Source organism: Lutra lutra, chromosome 9 (assembly GCF_902655055.1).
Source record: "Lutra lutra chromosome 9, mLutLut1.2, whole genome shotgun sequence".
Classification (NCBI taxonomy): Eukaryota; Metazoa; Chordata; class Mammalia; order Carnivora; family Mustelidae; genus Lutra; species Lutra lutra.
The window spans coordinates 11,034,806-11,055,696 of NC_062286.1; the positions used below are offsets into that span (position 1 = coordinate 11,034,806).

General features: G+C 44.3%; 1 long non-coding RNA gene across 1 annotated transcript in view; it reads right to left on the bottom strand.

Annotated features, from left to right (window-relative positions):
• Positions 1 to 15,242, bottom strand: part of LOC125109381 (uncharacterized) — a 135,290-nt gene extending 120,048 nt beyond the window's left edge. The window contains exon 1 of the long non-coding RNA XR_007130209.1: positions 15,097 to 15,242. This is a non-coding gene — a long non-coding RNA (uncharacterized LOC125109381). The remainder of the gene's footprint in view (positions 1 to 15,096) is intronic.
• Positions 15,243 to 20,891: the final 5,649 nt, after the last annotated feature.

Genomic DNA, 20,891 nt, shown 5'->3' on the forward strand with positions numbered 1-20,891 from the left:
TTATGGAGGAACTGCTGAACGGCTTCCATCCTCCCTTTCAGAGACAGAGAGAAAGAAAAGGAGAAAGAAAGGGAAATGCCCTATAGGTTATTCTGAATGCAAACAAATCCTGTCATGGAAGCCGGAGGAAGTCTTTAACCCGGAATATAAGCAATTGTCTCTGGGGGAGGTGAAAAAGTGTTTCTGAAGGTTATTATCCTTCGAAGGGGAGAGAATGGTTGTGCAGGAAAGGAAGCATTCCCTCTCTGTAGCTGGCCAATTCCTATTGCACGGAAGGCCTGAAAGTCCAGGAACCCAAGAAATCCAGGAAGGATGGTGGTCCGACACTAATCAGCTGAGCAAGGAGCTGGAAACCCAGGAAGCATATTTTTGGACCAGGTGATAGAGGTGATTTGTACACCTCTCTCTGGACTAAACAAAGAAATGGAGGAGAGGGAGGAGGGGTGGAAACAGAGAAGAGGAGGGGGAAGGAGGAGAGCAAGGGAAAGTAGGGGAGGAAGCAGAGAGAAGGAGGGGGAGGAGGAGAGGAAGCAGAGGAGAAAGGGGGGAAGTGAGGAAGGGGAAGAAGGGAGGGAAGGAGAAGAGGAGAGGAAGAAGGAAGCAGGGAGGAAGGAGGGAAGGGGGAGGAAAGAGAGGAGGGGGAGAGGAGAAGAGTAAGAGGCCCTTGATCCGGGAATCTTCTGACGCAGAGGACTCTTGGCTCCACGCAAGCTGCTGGGACCAACACACACTGCTCCGCCTCCACAAGAGAAAGGGAGGTAACAAGGAACCTCCTCACTTCCCAGATCTCAGGCATACCCTTTGCCTGGCCTGAGAGCTGAAAGGAAGTCAACCAGTGTGAAAGTACACTCAGCCAAGTCCAAGTTGTCAGACACACCGGTTCTCACAGCAGAACCTGCCTTTGAGCACTGCCAAGCTCAGCCTGGGTCCCCCGGATAGATGCTCACCCCCAGCGTTTTGGGGCCAATCATAATCATAGAACAAACACTCACATCCACAACCTTCTTTGTTACTCAAAATAATCCTGTGAATCTGGTAGAGCCACAGCTATAACTAGGCCTGTTTCATAGAAGAAAATAAAATGTAGCTCTGAAAGAGCCAATAGCCAACAAAAATGCACATAGTTGGGCAATGGTAGAAACAGAATTTAAGCCCATTTCCTGTGTGGAGGATTTGTGATTTCAGGCTAAGGAAACATTGCTTTATCATACATACACTAGAGCAATACAGCTCTGTGATGTTAAGATTTCATAAATAATTTTGGCTCCTTCTTGAGTCCTTAAAAACATTAAATGACAGGTATGAGTATTTTTTATAACATTGGCTTGTTTTATTATTGTGGTTGCTATTGCTTTAGATATTTTTTAAAAATCATACAGTAATTTTAGTATTGTAAGGCTTGAATATTTCACATTGACATGCGAATAAAAAATTGAGTTACATTTTATCTTCCTTTCTTAATCAAGGAATTAATCAACAATGTCAGTTGCTGTGCAAGACAATTCCTTCTTCTCTCTCTCTCTCTCTCTCTTTAGATAGGGAGGGGAGAGCAGAGGAAGCAAGAGAGAATCTTAAGCAGGTTCCATGCCCAGCACAGAGCCCAATGCAGGGTTTGATCTCACAACCCTGAGATCATGACCTGAGCCAAAATCAAGAGTCAGATGGCTCTGACTGAGCCATCCAGGCACCACTATGCAATCCTATTCCTAAACTTTGTTTCTATGTGTGCAAGTTGAAAGATATTTATAGAAATAATTTATACATAGATCCAAAAAAGACAACATTTGTTTCTGAGAATCAGATAAAAACTGTCTTCTTTTCCTGAAATAAAAGTTGTCTTGCAATTGTTTTGCATGGGTTTCTTTTTCTTCTTTATTTAAATGCACCTGACTGTTAATCATTTTGCACAGAACTTCATGCATGTATAGAAAGTATTTCATGAAAAATGTTGCAGCCTTTGAATGCTGTCAGTTTGTCCATCAATGGTGATTCTGCATATAAAAGAATGCACTTTCTGCAATCCAATAAGCCATAGAATATTCTAGTTCAAAGCAACAGTTTATTGAAACAGTAATAATTGCATTAATATATCAAGCCATGTCTAATTGCTTTCATGGAACATAAGACAACTTATGTTCCCTCTGAATGCAAAGCAAATAAATAGTCTAATTGGCAATAGATTAAGTGCACTTTTACAGAGTCCTGATATAGACATTGTTGCAATATTATTGGGAATTACTGTAAAGGACTATGAAATGAGGTATAACATGGAAATGGCAGAAAATTTATTTTTGTTCTTTTTTCTGTTTTAATTATACATGAGGTGAAAAATTAAGCCAAAATTCAAACCTAATTATCAAAGGTTTATATTCAAAGCTGCCTATCTGCCTTGTTAAAAGGTCAAAGTACTTCCTTTATATCCCTCAATTCATTGTTCCTCAGGGAAATCTTCATTAGAGGGTAGACAGAGGGAAAGAGGCTGCAGTTGGAGAGAGAGAAGGAAAACCAGGATTGTGCAGACCCATGGAAATCAAGGACTGGCAAGGCAATGATGTGCTCTGAGGGCCTCTGTGCCAGGAAAATCATAAATACATCATTTTATTTTAACATGATAATCCTTTTGAAATTTTATAATTATCTCCCCATTTCACAGATAGTGAAGTCGAAGCTTAGGGCCGTTAAGGGAGCTATCCGAGGTCATAGAGCTGCTACTGCAGAACTGCAAGGCAAACTCCTTTTGTTTAACGCCCAGCTCCGCGCTCTTCCTCACTCTATCACACTACTGGACACTTCTCCAGGGGAAGAGTTTCCAAAGGGCAAGAGAGCCAGCAGTTGTAAATGTCCCGAAGTGGTTGAAGATAATGAAAGCAAGACTTGAATTGAGAGCTATGACATTCTTGGTAACATTTTCAGGAACTGGTGTCTAGAATCAGTGAGTGAGGAAAACAGGATGCAAAGGGGGAAACGAGGTGAGAAAAGAGGAGATGTGGTGCCAAGAGGGGAGCAAAGAGGCACCAGGACCCACGGAGGTAGCGGAGTTGAGAGAGCCTGCTTCATGATGGGAGTATGAAGGCTGAAGAGGGCTGGGGGTGTGGCCATGAGAGCAAGAGCAGAGACGAAAGATAGAACAGGATTCCAGAGGATGGGCAAAGGTGGGGGGTAGATGGCCCTGGAGTGAAGAGGGGTCGTCAGAAACACAATCAAAGATGGAGGCGGAAATAGCAAGGACCCCATTCCTGAGAGCAAAGGTAAAAGAGGGAGATGGGCACTATAAAGAGAATATAGGGTTTGTTCATCTTGACTTAGAGTCCTCAGAGCTAAGATATGAGAAGTGGCTTTTTTAGGTAAAATAAGTGCTACGATGGTGTCTCCTTCATTTGGAGACATCCTGAATGATGCCCCGTGTTGGCATAGGTCGGGGGGCGGGGGAGAGCACTATAATCCTGCTAGCATTGAACTCCGAAACTATGAAGTCTGAAGCAGAAAGATGAGTTTAAAGTCACTAACAGATTAAAATCAACCACCACTTACCCAGTGCTTAGTTTGCACCAAATGCTATACAAAATTTCCTAATGCAGAGGTAAATAAGATGGTGACCCTGGAGAAGCAGAGTCCCGTGAAGAGACTAAGGTATAAACATAAACAATTACTACCCATGATGAGTGCTGGAGAGCAGACAGCACCAAGGGGGAGGTCACAGGGGAGTATGTAATATTACATAACCTTCAGGGCCCAAGACATAGCAGGATCTACGTTGTTGCATTGTTGACTGAATAAATTAATTGCTGGGGATTGCTCTTGGGAATGTCACATGAACGGAAAGAGGACAAGGCAGAGGGACAAGTTGAATGAGTCTGAGGCATCAAGAGCTATGGTGGGAAAGGGTACCTTGGTTTGCAGAGACAAAAGAAAGATGCACCCCACCGGTCTGGGGGAGAGACAGTCCCTGTTCCTTGGAGTCCGTGTCCTTCTGCTTACCTGAGCTTTCTCATCTGATTTATAATAAGCATCTCAAACTGTTGACATACTCCCAAAGGAAACTCTATTTCCTCCCCACCCAACTCATTCCTCATGCAGTCTATCCTATCCCTATACGTAAAGTGGATCCGTTACCCATCGAGTTGCTAGGGCAAAACACTGGAAATTCATCTTGAGTCCCATCTTTACCTTTCAACCCCCTCCATGTCTGGTCCATCAGAACTGATGAAATTGAGCAGAACTGAAACTGCTCTCCCTGCTTCCTTTCTCTCACACTGTATCCATTCTTCTCATGGCAGCTGCAGTGATCTTCCTAATACTGTTAGAATGCCCTTGGCTTTTGAGATCTTTTTATTTAATTATGTGTATACATACACATACATACATGATTTTGTGTGAAGGACATTATTCATATGCTTTTATTAAAGATTATCTATTTATTTATTTGACACAGAGAGAGAGAGACAGGAGAGAGGGAATATAAGCAGGGGGGTGGGGTGGGAGAGGGAGAATCAGGCTCCCCGCTGAGCTCGGGGCCTGATGCGGGGCTCCATCCCAGGACCCTAGGATCATGACCTGAGCCAAAGGCAGATGCTTAAGAGGTGCCACCAAGGCCCCTCTATGCATATGCTTTTTTTTAAAGATTTTATTTATTTATTTGACAGACAGAGATCACAAGCAGGCAGAGAGAGAGAGGAGGAAGCAGGCTCCCTGCCAAGCAGAGAGCCTGATGTAGGGCTCGATCCCAGGACCCTGGGATTATGACCTGAGCTGAAGGCAGAGGATTTAACCCACTGAGTCACCCAGGCGCCCTGCATATGCTTTTTTAATTAGTCTTTTTTTTTTATTTAAATTCAATAAGCCAACATACAGTACATCATTAGTTTCAGATGTAGTGTTCAACAATTCAACGTGTACCGCCTAGTGCTCATCCCATCACGTGCCCCTCTCAATTAGTCTTTTTTTTGTTCCTTTGTTGTATGGTTCTCCCATCCTTCCCCCCTACCACATCAGCCTCCCCATTCCCCAAATGTCATAGGCCGTGTTGATAAGCTATGTTCCTCCATGTCTATACCCATGTTATTTCCTGTTAATTCAATCCTGTGAGATATATACGTGCACACACATATATCTGTATGTATATGGAAGGCATTTTTGTCAGTTCGATTTACAAAATGGAACTCTAATACGCACATTTCATGGCACCTTACTTTTCTCATTCAACAGTACTTAGTGGGAGGTCCTTCAAGTCAACTGTTTTAAAGACCACAAGCATACCATGACTATGTGCCATCATACATATTATTCAGTGATTCCCTAAGTGGTGATCCTTTATTCCCTTATTCACCAATTTTCCACTTTTATTTTCCATTTTTATTTTGTTTGGGTTTTTTTGGTCTTGCTTTGCCATTATGAATAATGCACTTGAATCACCTTTATTTATGAGTCCTTGTGTCTTGGGAATTTAGTCTCTGTAAGAAAGGTCCCCAGGAGTGGGTCAAAGGATGTATGTACTTTTAATTTTAATAGATGTCATGCATTGCTTTATAAAAAGGCTATAAATTTTCAAAATTCTAAGTGAAAACTGAAAGTACTCTTTTCCCTTCATACCTGCTAAATATTGGTTTTCAATTTCCCTTTAATTTTGCCAGTCAATGAGTGTAAAATTATATCTTATTGTGATTTTAATTTCCATTTTCTAAACTGATAGCTCATTTAAACATCATTTAATGTTTATTGGCCACTGGCGCTTGTTCTTCTCTGAATTGACAATTTGTGCTTTTTGTTTATTTCCTTAATGGTTACTTGCTTTCTTGTCAACTTGTAAGAAATCTTTGACTATTAAAAATATTCAGGATACCTGGGTGGCTCAGTCAGTTAAGCAGGTGCCTTTGGCTCAGGTCAAGATCCCAGGGTCCTGGGGTCAAGTTCCACATCGGGCTTCTTGCTCGACTGGGAGCCTGCTTCTCTCTCTCTTTCTGCCTGCCACTCTGCTTGCTTGTGCTCTCTCTCTCTCTCTCAATCTCTGTCAAATAAATAAATAAATAAATAAATAAATAAATAAATAAATAAATAAAAATATTCAGGCTTTGTCCATGAGTGCAATAAAGATATTATCAAAGTATATCTTTGGACTTCCCTTGTGGAATTTCTTTGCATATACAAAATTTTCATTATCATATATTCAAATATGTCTTTGCATTCTTATATAGACTTTGGGTTTACAGTTTTAATTAAGAGTCTATTCCCAACTCCTACATAGTACATGTCGTTTTCTAGATTTGTCTGTATTAAACTCTTTAATTCATCTGGAATGTATTTTTATATATGTAGGATAAAAAAAGGGCTGAGGGTGGGTGTCTGTTTTTTTCTTTCAGATGAACAGCTGGTTGTTCAGCAACATCTATTAAATAGTAAAGTCCCACATGTAAAATAGGCTTATTTATGAGTTCTCTATTTTGTGTCCCATTAATCTACTTGTTCATTCATAAACTAACCTCATACTGACTTGATCACAGTGACTTCATCATCTGAGAACATCTAGCAAGCCAGATCTCTACTCCCTGTTCTGTCTCATACTTATCTTGCATAATTTCTCACAGGCTCCTTTCCTACAGATAAACTTATGACCATTTTTCTCAAATCCCCCCACCCCCAAATGGGGAACTCTAATTGATATGACATTAACGTTTAATACTGACTTGGGGTAATTACCAACTTTGTGATAGGAAGTCTTCCTATCCAAGAATAATGTATATCTTGGGTTTAGGCTGATTTTACATCTTTAAATAAAATTACTATGGTTTTCTTCAATCCTGTTTTTATTTCATTTTTTTATTTTATTTGCTCTTAAGTGCTTTAGATTTTTGAGTACTGTAAATTATTTTTTTTATATTGACTAAGAAAGGCATCAGATTTTTATAGGTAGCTCCTATATCCAGCCACCTGGCTATATTCTTTTAATAATTGTAATAATTTTATCAGAGTCCCTTGGGGTCTCAAACAAAATGTATTATAAGCTCGACAATGTAGTTTTGTTTCTTCTTTCCAAATGTTTGTAGCAGTCATTTTCCTTTCTCGTGTGTTGTTTTGTCTGGTTTGGTTTGGGTTGGTTTTATGCTGAGGTATGTCCCCTCTATACCTGCTTTGTTGAGAGTTTTTATCATGAATGGATGTTCTACTCTGTCAAAGGCTTTTTCTGCATCGAGATGATCGCATGTTTTTATCCTGTCTCTTGGTGATGTGATGTATCATGCTGATCGACTTGTGAAAAATGAACCATGCTTGCATCCCAGGGATAAATCCCACTTGATCGTGCTGAATGATTTTTTAAAATATATTGTTGGATTCAGTTTGCTAGAATTTGGTTGAGGATTTTTGCATCTATGTTCATCACCATAGGTATTGGCCTGTAATTTTTTGTAGGGTCTTTATCTGGTTTTGTAATCAGTGTAATGCTGACCTTGTAGAATGAATTTGGAAACTTTCCTTCTTCTTTTATTTTTTGGAATAGTTTGAAAAGTCTAGGTATTAGCTCTTCTTTAAATGTTTGGTAGAATTTACCCGTGAGGCCATCTGGTCCTGGACTTTTGTTTGTTGGGAGTTGTTTGATCACCAATCCAATTTCATGGCTGGTGATCATCTGTTCAAATTTTCTATTTCTTCCTGTTTCAGTTTTGGGAGGTTATATGTTGCTAGAAATTTATCCATTGCTTCCAGGATGTGCAATTTATTGGCATATAGTCTTTTATAATATTCTCTTATAATCCTTTGCATTTCTGTAGTGGGTTTCCTTATGTTTGTGTATTCACTAAAACCTCCCTGACCATGTTAAGTAAAGAAGGGAACAGCAGCCAAGCTCTACAGTTCCTAATTTTGATTGAAATAATTTTTCCATTTAGAATGATGTTTACTGGGTGCCTGGATAAGCAACTGCCTCTGGTTCAGGTCATGATACCAGACTCCCAGGACTAAGTCCTGCATCAGGCTCCCCGCTGAGCAGGGAGTCTGCTTCTCCCTCTGATCCTCCCCGCTAATGGGCTCTCTCTCACTCTCTCTCTCAAATAAATAATAGTAATATTTTTTTAAAAACCTTTAGAATGATGTTTACTGCCAACTGTTTGTTGCTAATAATGCCATTGTTTTGTATTTTATCTTTCTCATATTTACCTAGTTTTACTTGGTTCCCATTATTTGAACCTTTATTAGGAATTGCCGCTGAATCTGGCCAAGTAGCTTCTCAGCATTTATTATTACAACCATGCAGGTTTTCTCCTGCAGTTTGTGCGTGTCATAGAGATGGCTGACGTATTTCGTGGACGTTGAAACTTACTTTGCTGGAAAACAACTCTGCCCCATCATCACACATTTTTCCTTTGATATATTGCTGGGGTGTGTGACTACTATTTGGGATGCTTGCCTTTATGGTAACAAGTGCCGTTGTTTCATGGTTCTGTTGAGAGATCAGTTACCACAGAAGAAACCAAGGGATGATTAAAGGACTGCCATTGGAAAGCTTATCAGTACTTAGGCACACACAGCTGAATTTTATCTAACCTCTAAATAACAGATAATTGCATTGTTTTCTAATCCAGTGATTTTCAAACTTTGGTATGAATAAGAATCACCCATGGGGCGCCTGGGCGGCTCAGTGGGTTAAGCCGCTGCCTTCAGCTCAGGTCATGATCTCGGAGTCCTGGGATCGAGCCCCGCATCGGGCTCTCTGCTCAGCAGGGAGCCTGCTTCCTCCTCTCTCTGCCTGCCTCTCTGCCTGCTTGTGATCTCTCTGTCAAATAAATAAATAAAATCTTTAAAAAAAAAAAAAAAAAAAGAATCACCCAGGAAATAAGGTGAAAAAAACAAAAAAATAAAAAACAAAAAAACAACACCCAGAGGCCCGACCCTGCCATCCTTTAATAAGTGTAGGCCTCCCAACTTTGGCTTAGCTTTCCAGGGAATCCTGAGACATACCAATATTTGAGAACTGCTGTTCTAGCCCATTTAGAAAGATCCCAATTCATGTTCTGAAGCCCAAAAAAACTTGAATACCAAAATCAAATAAAGGCAGGGCATTTTATCTTTTTTTTTTTAAGATTTTTTATTTATTCATTTGACAGAGAGAAATCACAAGTAGGCAGAGAGGCAGGCAGAGAGAGAGGAGGAAGCAGGCTCCCCGCTGAGCAGAAAGCCCGATGTGGGGCTTGAACCCAGGGCCTGGGATCATGACCTGAGCCGAAGGCAGCGGCTTAACCCACTGAGCCACCCAGGTGCCCTGCATTTTATCTTTTTAAAATGTAAATCAGATTGTGTCAATTTCCTGCTTAAAACTTTCAAATGGTTTTCCATTACCCTGGAATAAAGCCCAAATTCCATATGCTAGCCTATGATGCCCTGTATCCTTTGGCAGGCCATAGCCTTTCAACACCCCCTTGCTCTCCATGCCACAGCCTTTCTACCCTCAAACCCAACCAGCTTGGTTCTCCTTAGGGCCTTCACGGTTTCCTCTGCCTGGACCACGTCCCCCAGATGTTGACATGCTCACTCCTTGTTGGCAGCATCAGTATCAGCAAGGGCAAGTGAGTCTGTCCCTAACTGCAGTCCTAAAGTAGGTCCTTATCTCTATATGATGTTTTCTCTTTTGATATATCTGCCCATTTTTTAATTCCTTCTCTCTTTCTCTCTTCCCCCAGGTACACTATAACTTTCATAACAGCAAGGAGCTCATCTGTCTTATTTACCACTAAATTTCCAACACTTAAAGTAATACCTGACTCATTGAGTGAATTAATTGATTCCTTCATTAGTCCTTAGGCTTTAAGAAGACCCGGTTTCATCTGGCTTGTGTCTATAACCCCAGAGCCTGTGTACAACACAGGGGCTCAGGAAGCATCAGCTGGGCGAGCAAATGATGCTTGTTGATTTTTACTCAGCTCCAAAAGGACTCATAATAGAGGGCTGTTGATTTTAAAATACTTCCTTTAAGGCTTCAACTTTAACTGAAAACTCTTTAAGAAACAGGAGGTAAGACTGGCCTTAGGTAGAAGGTCCCTCCAGGAGGGTCCAGCTACAATTTCTCATCAAAGTGTCTTCCCCCAAAGGGTGACTGCCCTTAGAACCATACCTGAACTGTAACTCTTGGACCAAAATAACCTGCAAATGGTCATTCGGGATACACTGCCTGCCTTCGGGTTCACCATCATTATCTTCACTTTCTAGATAGAGCTTGTTAGTAACAAAAGAAAATAGAGACCTTGGGATTAGAAAGGAAGCAAAAAGGAAGTAAAACACAGAGGCTGAACTAGAGTAATTTCAGCAAACTCTTGGGAGAGATAAAGGAATGTGAAGAAACCTATCCTGGGGCCATGGAATGAACTCCTGTGCGTGTTACGATGAGAAATACACAGGAAGGGCTGACGGTGTCTGGTCGAGATCTTCTGCTGATGTGCTGGTGTTCTTAGAGGCCCTACGCACAGAGCAGGCAGGAGCGGGAGAGCGGAGTCATTCAGAAAGGTGGATGATAACTGCAGTTAATAATACTATGCAAAATACTGAAGATTTGCCAAGACATTAGACTTCAGGTGCTCTCAACACCATCAGAAAAAGGGAGGGGGACTATATGAGGAGATGGTATGTTAATTAGCTTGACTGTAGTAATCACTTCACTATGTATATGTATATCAAATCATCATGTTTAAACCTTAAAGATAAATAAGTTTTATTAAAAAAATAAATAAATAAAAGAAAGAAGGATGGAGAGGAAGCAGGCAGAGTACAAACCTATCTTCTAGTCTGTCTCTGCCACTGACTATCTGAGAGGCTTTGACCAGGGCCCTTCCTAGTGTTACCTGTTAAATAAAGGGCAAGGGCCAGCATAGGGAAGAGAGAGACCAGTGGAAGAGGAGAAGGAGGGGAGAGGGAGGGGAGAGGGAAGGAAATCGAGGAGGAGGGGAGGTACTAGGAGGGGAGAGAGTGCAGGGGGAGGGGAGACAGAGAGTAGTGGGAGGGGAGAACTGGGAGCGGGAGGGGGAGCTGCCAGCTGCTCTCAGCTCATACTCTCCAGTCAAATATTTGCAGTATTCTCTCAAACAAAGCTGAGAATTCAAGAAGGATATTGCCTAAAAAGGATCCATTCTTCAAAAAATGTTAGTAATTTAGTCTTCTGAAAGGCAATCTTTTTAGCATGAAAGAAAATGCAATCTCATAGCCTCCACAGCCTACAGGGAAGGAAAGTCTTCATCATGCTCTTTCTGCTCTTAATTAATTTAAGCATCTGTCTGCTGTCTTCTGAAGATCATCTTCTGGGAAAGTGGGCAAGTTGATATTTTTAAGCCCAAATTCTCCCCCCAAAAATCACATGGAAGGTCTTAACAAGAAAACAGAGCAGGCCATATTCTGGAACAGTTTGTTCAGGGGGGTGGGGCATAGGATGGTTAGGGGAGAGCAGAAGGAAGGGAAGGGGTAAGAGAATGTCAGAGTCCAAACTCCGTGGGCCATTGTCATATACAAAGTCAAGGCACTGGAGCTTTCTAAGAAAGGGAATGACCAGCAGAGAGTTGAGCAGGGTGAATCCAAATAAGGAAGTCAGAAGTGCATACTCTGAATACTGACAAATTGTCCAGACACGTGAGCTAATCTACCCACCCTGGCCTTAATGGTACATAGCTTTCCTGATGCCATTGCCAAGAAGGTGGATGGAGCAGGGGTGGGAATCCCTCTCTCTGCTGGGATGGGAGGGAGGGAAGAGGTAGGCTCTGTGGCGGGGGGTGGGGGGAGGTACAGATAAGACTCCAGCTCATGCCCTGACCTTTTCCACCTCTGGATTTCTTGTGTATGGCCATTGATACAACGTTTAGCCTTCGTGCTATAGAAGGGCTTCTCAAGCTCAGTGTTATTGACATTTTGGGTCAGATGACTCTTTGTCGTGGAGCTGTTCTGTTCACTGTAGGGAGTCTGGCAGCATCTCTCTACCTACTCTACCTACTGGATACCCCCAGCATCCTTTGCTTTGCACCTCAGATCTCCCACTAAGCCTCCACTCTATCATCTGACTATAAATATACAGGAAGAATTATATTTCAAAATGTTTCCATATATAGAGTATATATGATTGTACGTATATACCTATTTATATAGAGATAATAGATTCTATACTAATATACCAATCACTGATAGTCAAAAAGTATGAAGGATCAAAAAAATCATGAAGAACCTCAGGCTTAGCATTTATGAGAATTGATGAGGCATTGCGAGCTACAGAGGTTATTACCAACGAGGCGGCTCCTCTAAGTAACCACCGGCTCTGTCCCTAAGGAGCTGTGTGTGTTTGGACACATCGTTAGCATCTCTGAGCCTCTATGCTCTCATTTTTTACCTGAATTTTTAAAGCACCCTAATCTCGAACTTTCTGCAATCTGTTATCTAAGTCATAGTGAAGCAGCACGACATTCTCAGTGAGGGTGTCTGGAATTCCTTCAATCTGGAATTCCTTCAATCTCAGTAGCAACTAAGGCCCCCAGAGTGCAAATGCCAATGAACTCCAGGGGTCCTGGGAGGTAGAAAACTGGGCTAACTCCCAGTCCAGCCATACCTGGCATTAGATGAAGGATAGAGAATGCTGGAGAAAGGATTTGGGACAGGCTCTCAATGCTCTGTAGTTCTACCTCCTCCCAGCTTCCAAGTCTGCAAGAGGAGCTTCAAGACTCCTGGAGAGCTTGTCCCACACCCCCAGAGTTTGTGGGACACAACTCACTCATGCCTGAGAAATCCAAGCCTGACAACTGCCCAGGAGACATGGTAGGCAGGGGAGGCTGCTGTGGAGAGCCAGCAGAGATCCCCATAATCAAAGATGGTGACTAAATGCAGACACTGAGAGAAAACTGGCCAGGGATTTTCCTACAGCCAGCCCAAGAAGACCTCTTAAAAACCCAAGATGACCTCAGCCAGAAAAATCTAGCCATGTATCCTTCAGTGGCTGAGGTCTCTGCACCAGTCCCAAGTGGTCAGCCGGGGAAGGGGCCCAGAGGGCAGGGTGGCTACACAGCACGGCTGTGAACGGGCCTTGGAGGAAGCGTTGGCTTCCTTCCTACCACACTGCACATGTCCCAGGGCTTAAACTGGTCCCACAGACCCAGCCGTTACTCTCCTCCTGGACCGCAGCCTTAACAACCAGCAAGGAAACACCCACGACAGCGCATGTCTTCTGCACTCAAAAGCAGCTTCCTCCTTCTCTCACGATTGGTGGGAACGCAAGCTAGTGCCCCCACTCGGGAAAACAGTACAGAGTTGCCCCAAAAAGATGAAAATAGAACTACCCTACAATCCAGCAATTGCACTACTAGGTATTTACCCGAAAGGACACAAAAACACAGATTCGAAGGGGCACACGCACCCCGATGTTCCCAGCAGCATTACCCACAATAGCCGAACTATGGAGAGAGCCCAGATGTCCATGGACTGATAAATGGATAAAGAAGAAGTGGTGTGTATCTTAGTGATAGAGAACAAACCGAGGGTTGATGGAGGGAGGTGGGTGGGGGATGGGCTAGATGGGGGATGGGTAATAAGGGGGCGCACTTGTTACAAGGAGCACTGGGTGTTGTATGAAAGTGAGGAATCCCTGAATTCTACTCCTCAAATGAATATTGCACCGTACGTTCATTAACTAGAATTTAAATAAAAATTTAAATAAGTTAAATTAATTAATTAAATAAAAATTTAGAAATAAATTTTAAATTTTTTTTAGAAAAAAATTGAAAAAAAGAAAAAAAGCTGCTTCCACAATCTAGCCTATACCCTGCTCATCTCAAATAATTGTACTCTTAACTCATTAGTGCCTGGTCAACTTTTTTCTTCCACTTTTCTTTACATAAGTAATGCATGAAAAATTTACTTATTAAAAATTCAGATAAAGCCAATTAAGGAAAATACTGTAGGGCCCGGTAAAACCAGCCCTTCCTCAGGGAAAACACTATAACCCATTTGGTTGTTTACATTCAGCTTTCCGATTGTTGTTGTTTTCTTAGCATAAATGACACATTATTCTATATTTTACTTTTGCACTTAATAACATTAGTCCAAGTTCTTCCCACATGGGCATGTATAGATGTAATTCATTCTCCTCCTTATAACATTGATCTGTAGTATGTCAGAGTACGGTTGGAACACAGATTGCCTTCCCCCACTGATGAATATTTCAAGTTGTGTTTGTTTTCTGCCAGGTTTTCACTCATAAACAATGCTGCAGTGAAAACTCTTGCAAATGTTTATGAGAGCTTATCGATAATTTACATGTTTAAATGTTTCCTCAGAGCAAATATCAAGAGGTTGGATTGCTACATTCAACGTGCATACATATTTTAAATTTAGGTAGAAATTGTGAAACTGCTTTCCAAGAATTCAGTTCATACTCTCATCAACTCTCATCTTCTTCATCAAGAAATGAAAGGAATTGCTCTCCTGTGCCCTTTCTAATATTTGAAGTACCCATATTTTAGACCTTTCCAATATGCCCTATTTTTTTTAATGATAACCTCATTTTTGTTTTAATTTGCATGTTCTTAACTTCCAGTGACCACAAGTCCCTATTCATGTTTGCATCCCTAATGCCTAACAGTCCCTGGTAGGAAATCAATACCAATAATTTTTATTTTTATAAGGTTTTCCCAAGGCCAGAGCAAGGACAAACACTGCTTACTCTACGATACATTAGGAGGGTACTAGGCACTTGATATGCCTTTCCTCATTAATTCCCTCAACTGTTCTGTGACGTCATTATTTTTCCTTCCTATTTAATAAAAATAGGAAGTTTCCGAAGAAACTGAAGCCTACAGGATTAAGTACATCCCTCCAGGTCAAGATAGTAAGCAACACACATTCCAGCCCAGGTCGGACTCCAGAAACAGAGTCACCCCCTACCTCGTCATCCTTAAACCTTGGTGGACCACCTACTGTCTTCAAGAAGCTGCAGGGGGGCCCTGCTCGGGACTGTTGTGCCCACGCCGGCATAAGTAGACGAATCTGACCTAAGTATGGAGCCTGGGCACTCAGCGAATATTCTCATGGGGGGCATAGCTAATAGCTCACCAGATGCTCTCCCCGCACTGCGCGCTTAGTACTCACGGCAACTCTTGAGGACGTGAAGGCAAGGCCTGTTTGAAGACTCTCCATCCCCATCTTTCAGACACCCGAGGCCCAGAGAGGTTGCCAGTTGTCCAAGAACACACAGCGGGAGGGTGGTAGGAAGTGCCATGCGTCTGAGGAGGGACCTAGGTAGGAAACAGATTTGGTGTAGCTGAGGGAGATCCCCGTAAGCTGGAAAGGTTCTGGAAGAACTTGACAGAGGCCTAGAGTATGGGCAGGCTCATGAGGTAAGGGGGACACAAAGAGGCAGTTGGATGCCTCCAAATGTCGACACCAAAAATGCAGGAACGTTAGTTCAGATTCATGAAGGTGCTTTGATCTTCCCTACAGATCCTGGTCTTTCCTCCACTATCACTAAAGTGTTTGGACCCTTCCTGAGATCTTGCCCTCAGGAGCCCTCATTTTAACAGGCTGGCATTTGAGCTACAGGAGAGTAACATGGGAGCTGAGGCCCCATGCTTGGGTGCTGGTCCTGCATGGCTTTGGGTTTCCTTCTATGATGGGACCAATCATGGCGTCCCCACCATGGCCTGTCACCCCTATTTGTAAATCCCGTGAGAGCAGGGACCAAATCTTATTCTTCTTTGTGTCTCCCATCCCATCCTGCCTCTCTCCACCTACAGGACCTAGCTCCACTGCAACAACGCACACACAGCACCATACACTTTGCAGGCTCACTCCCTGGCCAACAGTGGATTTGTCTCTCTGAAACCTAGAACTTCTACCATGTCAGGGGTCCCCTGCTTAAAAAGAAAAGGAAAAAAAAAGAATGCAAAGTAGCAAATAAAAATGAAGTCAAAATGAGTTGGAAAGAAATTATTCCAAACTGCAAAGTTTTCAAAACAGACAAATATGATAAATATCTCGAGACCTAGAAAACAACGTGACCGTCTGCCTGATAAACCCAGATAATCATTTCTTCTGCATTTTGTGGTTGTTCCCTCTTTGATTTTCTTTTCTTTTGGCAATGATTTGCCATACCTATTGATTTATATAAGACAGTGAAAAACTAATTTGATCTTTCCTCCAGCAGAATTAATTTTTTTTTTTTTTTTTTTTTTTTTTTTTTTAGTAGCAGCCAGGGCACATAAAACACATGACTTGATACACAGACACACTTGTTGATCTGGTCCTCCTGCAGGTTTGTAGTCTACAAACAGTTATTCTGAGGGGCGCCTGGGTGGCTCAGTGGGTTAAGCCTCTGCCTTCAGCTCTAGTCATGATCTCAGGGTCCTGGGATCGAGCACCCACATCAGGCTCTCTGCTCAGTGGGAAGCCTACTTCCCTCTCTCTCTCTGCCTGCTGCTCTGCCTACTTGTGATCTCTCTCTTTCTATGTCAAATAAATAAATAAAATCCTAAAAAAAAAAAGTTATTCTGAGAAATTCCTTTTCACATGATTCTCCTCAAATAACAAAAGTGTACTGAATTTATAACCATATATATTATCAACTCTATTCTCAAAAGGAAAACTTCCATTTGAACACTGAATGAAAATAGGACATTCCACTTAAGTGATTGATGCATCTCATGACTGGAAGGAATTTCCACAGCTTCTGGCTCTTCACACGTCATGCCTTGTTTTTCCTGCGCCACCCACAGAGTTGGGAGGCCTGCTGCCCTAGGACATGTTCATCCTGAAATAGGACCTCTGACCCCACACCTTTGTATCCTGATACCAGAAAGGTCGCTGGAAGCCCTGTGCCCCAGGACAAGCAGCAGTAACTTCACTGTCCCTGAGGGTGACAGGGACCACGTGAATAGAGCCCACTGAGCCCAAGCAAAGGCATCACCCCAATCAGTCCACCCTGGCCAGTCCCAGTAAAGCCTACCGCCACTCCGAGCCTCCCAACCTGAGGGGAGGAGTGATCAAGTGGAAACCAGAGTGAAATGAAACAAAGGTCTCAACCAATTACAGAATAATAGCTTACTTTTGCAAACTTTACAGAAAGACCCGATCGTGTGAATGCAGGGTGTGGGGACCCGAAGCTTCATTTTCATTGGCCTCTTGGTCCACCCACCTCTGCTCTGGCGCCTGGTTCCATGAAAAACACATAAACAGACATTCGTAGCAGAAACTGACCTCTTGTGAAAGTAGAAATAGTAGAAACTGTAAATTTGAAGACAGACCCTGACTCTGAGTGGCCAGGTGTCTTTGGATGAGTGACTTTCCTTGGCTGAAAATAAGTTTCCTAATCTGTAGAATGGGAACAATCGTACCAGTCCAAGGACCCCCCCGAGGGTGAGTCCCCATCCCTCAATGACAGCGCCGAGCACGCAGTGGGCACGCTCACCAGCTGGGGTTGCGCACTGCATGAACTGGCTGAAAGCAGACCATCGGAAGGCAAGTCTCGGCTTCCTAGGCTAACAACCTCATATGTGCCTTCAGCTCAGAAGCATTCTACGATTCAAATTCCCCATAGAAATAAGCCAGGGAAAGATTTAAAGAAATGGTTACATATGATTTTTCACAGGCTAATCTGCAGCTCCGTGCAGGTCAGAGAAGATTAAGGGCTCCCAGAAATTCAAATGCTGATTACTTCAAATTCCTTCCCAGGAGTCAAGGGGATACAGCCCAGCTCAGTATTCCGTGCACAAGCCGGAATCCTTAAGAGAATCATATCAGAGAAGCTAACCTAGGGTAAAGGGTTTCCAGAAAGCTGTGACTGAAAAAAAAAAAAAAAAAATCTACTGACGCAGAGAGCTGAGCCCTGCTCACAGCCCTCACGTCACACCCCATCGGTCCCCTCTCCCAGCCTGCCGCCAGGTCCCAACCCCAGCTCCGACGCCCCAGCTGCTGAAAACCAATCTCTCCCCGTAGCCCCTGAGGGCCTGGAGAATGCAGAAAGGACCACCCTGGAAGCCAATCACGTCCCCACGCCGTCACTTCCTCCCCAGCCCCTCCTCCAAGTGCCACCAAAGGTGAGGCTGTGTCTGCACATAACGGGGAACAAATTAAATGACAGTTTAAATCTTGTCACGGGTCAGGCAGGCGGTGACATGAGCAATGCCGCTCCAAGAAGGTGATCCATCTCCTCTGTCTCTGGAGAGAGCGGGACATCCGAGGAGAGAGGAGCGCACGGTGAGTGTGGGCGAGCCCTCGGGGAGGGAGTAACCAGGGGTGGGCATCACTCACTTGTCCCTTCGGGATGACCAAGCTCAGGGCCTTTGGAAGGCTCCCTGGAGCTTGAAGTGCCTGCAAACCGCAGAGTCCCATAGGGCAAGACCATGCTCATCGCCAGCATTTCCTGTGGGCCGCGCTACGCGCCAGACACAGTCCTCATCTCCTTTCATTCCTGCCAAAACCCCAACAAGGTGAATATGAACACAGGCAGGGAAACTGAGGCTCAGAGAAGATACAGAGACTTGTCCAGGATCACACAGAGCCCACAATTGCAATCGGCTGGGGATCTCTGATGAGTCCGAGGTGGCTGGTTGGGTGGTTGGTTTGATTAAGGAAATCTTTGCCGAGTCTTAAATGTATACCTATGTGTGACCTTGAACCCTAAGAGAGTAAGACAGCAAGATTCAGGGCTCTGAGGAAGAAATCAGAGCAAAAGTTTCTTTAAAAAAAAAAAAAAATATATATATATATATATACATACATATTTTTTAATTTATTTATTTGAGAGAGAGAGAGAGAGCATGAGCAGGGGGAGTAGCAGAGGGAGAAGCAGACTCCCCTCTGAGTGGAAAGCCCATCTCTGGACTCAGTGCCGGGCCCCTGATATCATGACCCCAGCCAAAGGCAGATGCCTACCTAACCCACTGAGCCACCCAGGTGCCCCAAGAGCAAACACTTCCTGGAAAACTGGTCAGAACCAGCAAAAGACAGCCTGCTGACAGCTGGGAAGACTCAGTGAGCAGACCCGCACCGACACCAACCAGCCCAACCTGAACCGTGACCTTAGGGCTTCTTTAAACCCACCATCATGCTTCCTCGACAAACTGAGTTTCTGTCTTTCTGAGCCCACCTTTGCCTTTGGCCTGGGAGACTCTGCATGAGGGCCACCCTCCCTCAGACCCCTGTCTTTACTAATCAGCCATAAGGCTTGCAAAGAAAGGTCCCTGTCATTCCTTGAAAGGGAATCCAAAGGCCTCCTCCCACCGTGCCTAACCCCGCTGAGGCTGAGGTTGGTCTGCTTTGCCTGGAGGCAAATTCGGCTTAATGCTCACAGGTCTCACATTCTGTTTCTCTTTCATGCATGGGTTTTCCTTGATGTCCTGCCTAATGAAGCTTTCCTCCCCAGGCTTAATCCCCTCCAGTCTAACCTCTGACCCCAGCAGATTAAGTTGACCGAAGTTTAGCTTCGAGGCTGTCAGCCTCTCCCCAAAACCTTTGCACGGGAGTCCCGTGTGAATGAGGTCAGACTCCTCATATCAGTGTTCACACGAACCTGCTCAAGCAAGGCTGAACGGCCCGGCCTCCTTGAGCAGAGAGCACACATCTCGTTGTCGGGATGCTGGTCCACACCCAGGCTTTCGCCGTAACAGCGCTCCAGGCCCTGGTGAACAGAGAGAGGCCCTTCTGGAGGAAGACAGAACTGAATCTCCATGGTGGGAGATTCAAGGAAGTCCTCCAGACTCAAGGGAGTCGGCGGGTATCCGTGGAGACATCTGGTCTGTCTCCAGAGGGCATTGGAAGCCACACACATGACAAATACTGGGATTCAGGAGTATTCTTTGCTCCCCCACACTTTTTATCTACATCTGTGTTCTTTTGCCCTAAAAAACCCTTACCACAAAAGCAGCGACAGGGCAGGAGGGCCAGAGAGATGATGTTACAGGTGTCTCCCTTGCAGGAGAGGGAGAAGTCCCAGGGGAGGCTGTGGTGTTAGGGGCAGGCATCAGGAAGACCTGTCCGCTGGTGAAGCCCAGAGGTGGCCCCGGGCGATGGGAGTCTCCTCATTCTCTCCCCTATCCTTGGAATTCAGGTCCCACTGCCCTCCCTGCTCCAGAGGCTGCCCCCAAGGCATAGCCTTGCGCTAGTGATGGGGTGCTGAGACCATCTGGGTGGTCTGCAAACTGAACCCAGGTAAGGCCTCTATAGCAACGCTAAAGACTGGGCGGGGGCAGGTGCCGAGCCCGACTCACCTTGCTGTGTCCAAGCCACGCCTCACACGTAAGTCCCCTTGCTTCTGAAATCTGCCCCCCACCCATGTGGAGTGGCCGCCTCTTCCTAGGGCCCCTCCCTGCCCACGGTACCCAGGGGCCAGTTTCAGGCGACACCAGGGAAGTTCCAGAGCGCCTTGAGAAGCAGGAAGTGGGATTTACAAGGGGAATGCACTGAGCTGAACGGCTCGGGGGAGCCAGAAGGGAAGGGGTCCGGGACAAAGGGACGTCCTAGGGGCTGAGACGCAGGAGGCGTGTCCAGACCCGGACATTTGCTCAGGATGGCAGCGATCAGTAGTCTTTGACTGTACACCAGATGAAGGAACAAGTTTATCCCGACCAGGGGAAGAAAGGTTCTGCTGCCTAGCCCCTGCCCAGCCCCATGCACCTGCCCCAGCACCTGCCCCATGGTACGCGGCATAAATAAACAATGAGTGCGGCAGGCTGCAGCCCTGCACCATCTGTACGGCAGGGAGCGTTGGCTCCATTGCTTCCAAGGTTTCCGCCAGCACCAATGTTCTATTTCTTTCTTCCTTCCTTTCTTTCTTTATTTCCCTCCTCTCTACTAAATGGAAACACGGCCTGGGAAGGTGGGACCATTTTCAGGGCTGAGAGCACACGTTGCAAAGTAGGCTTTGCAACAGACTCTATTTCAGCGAGGGA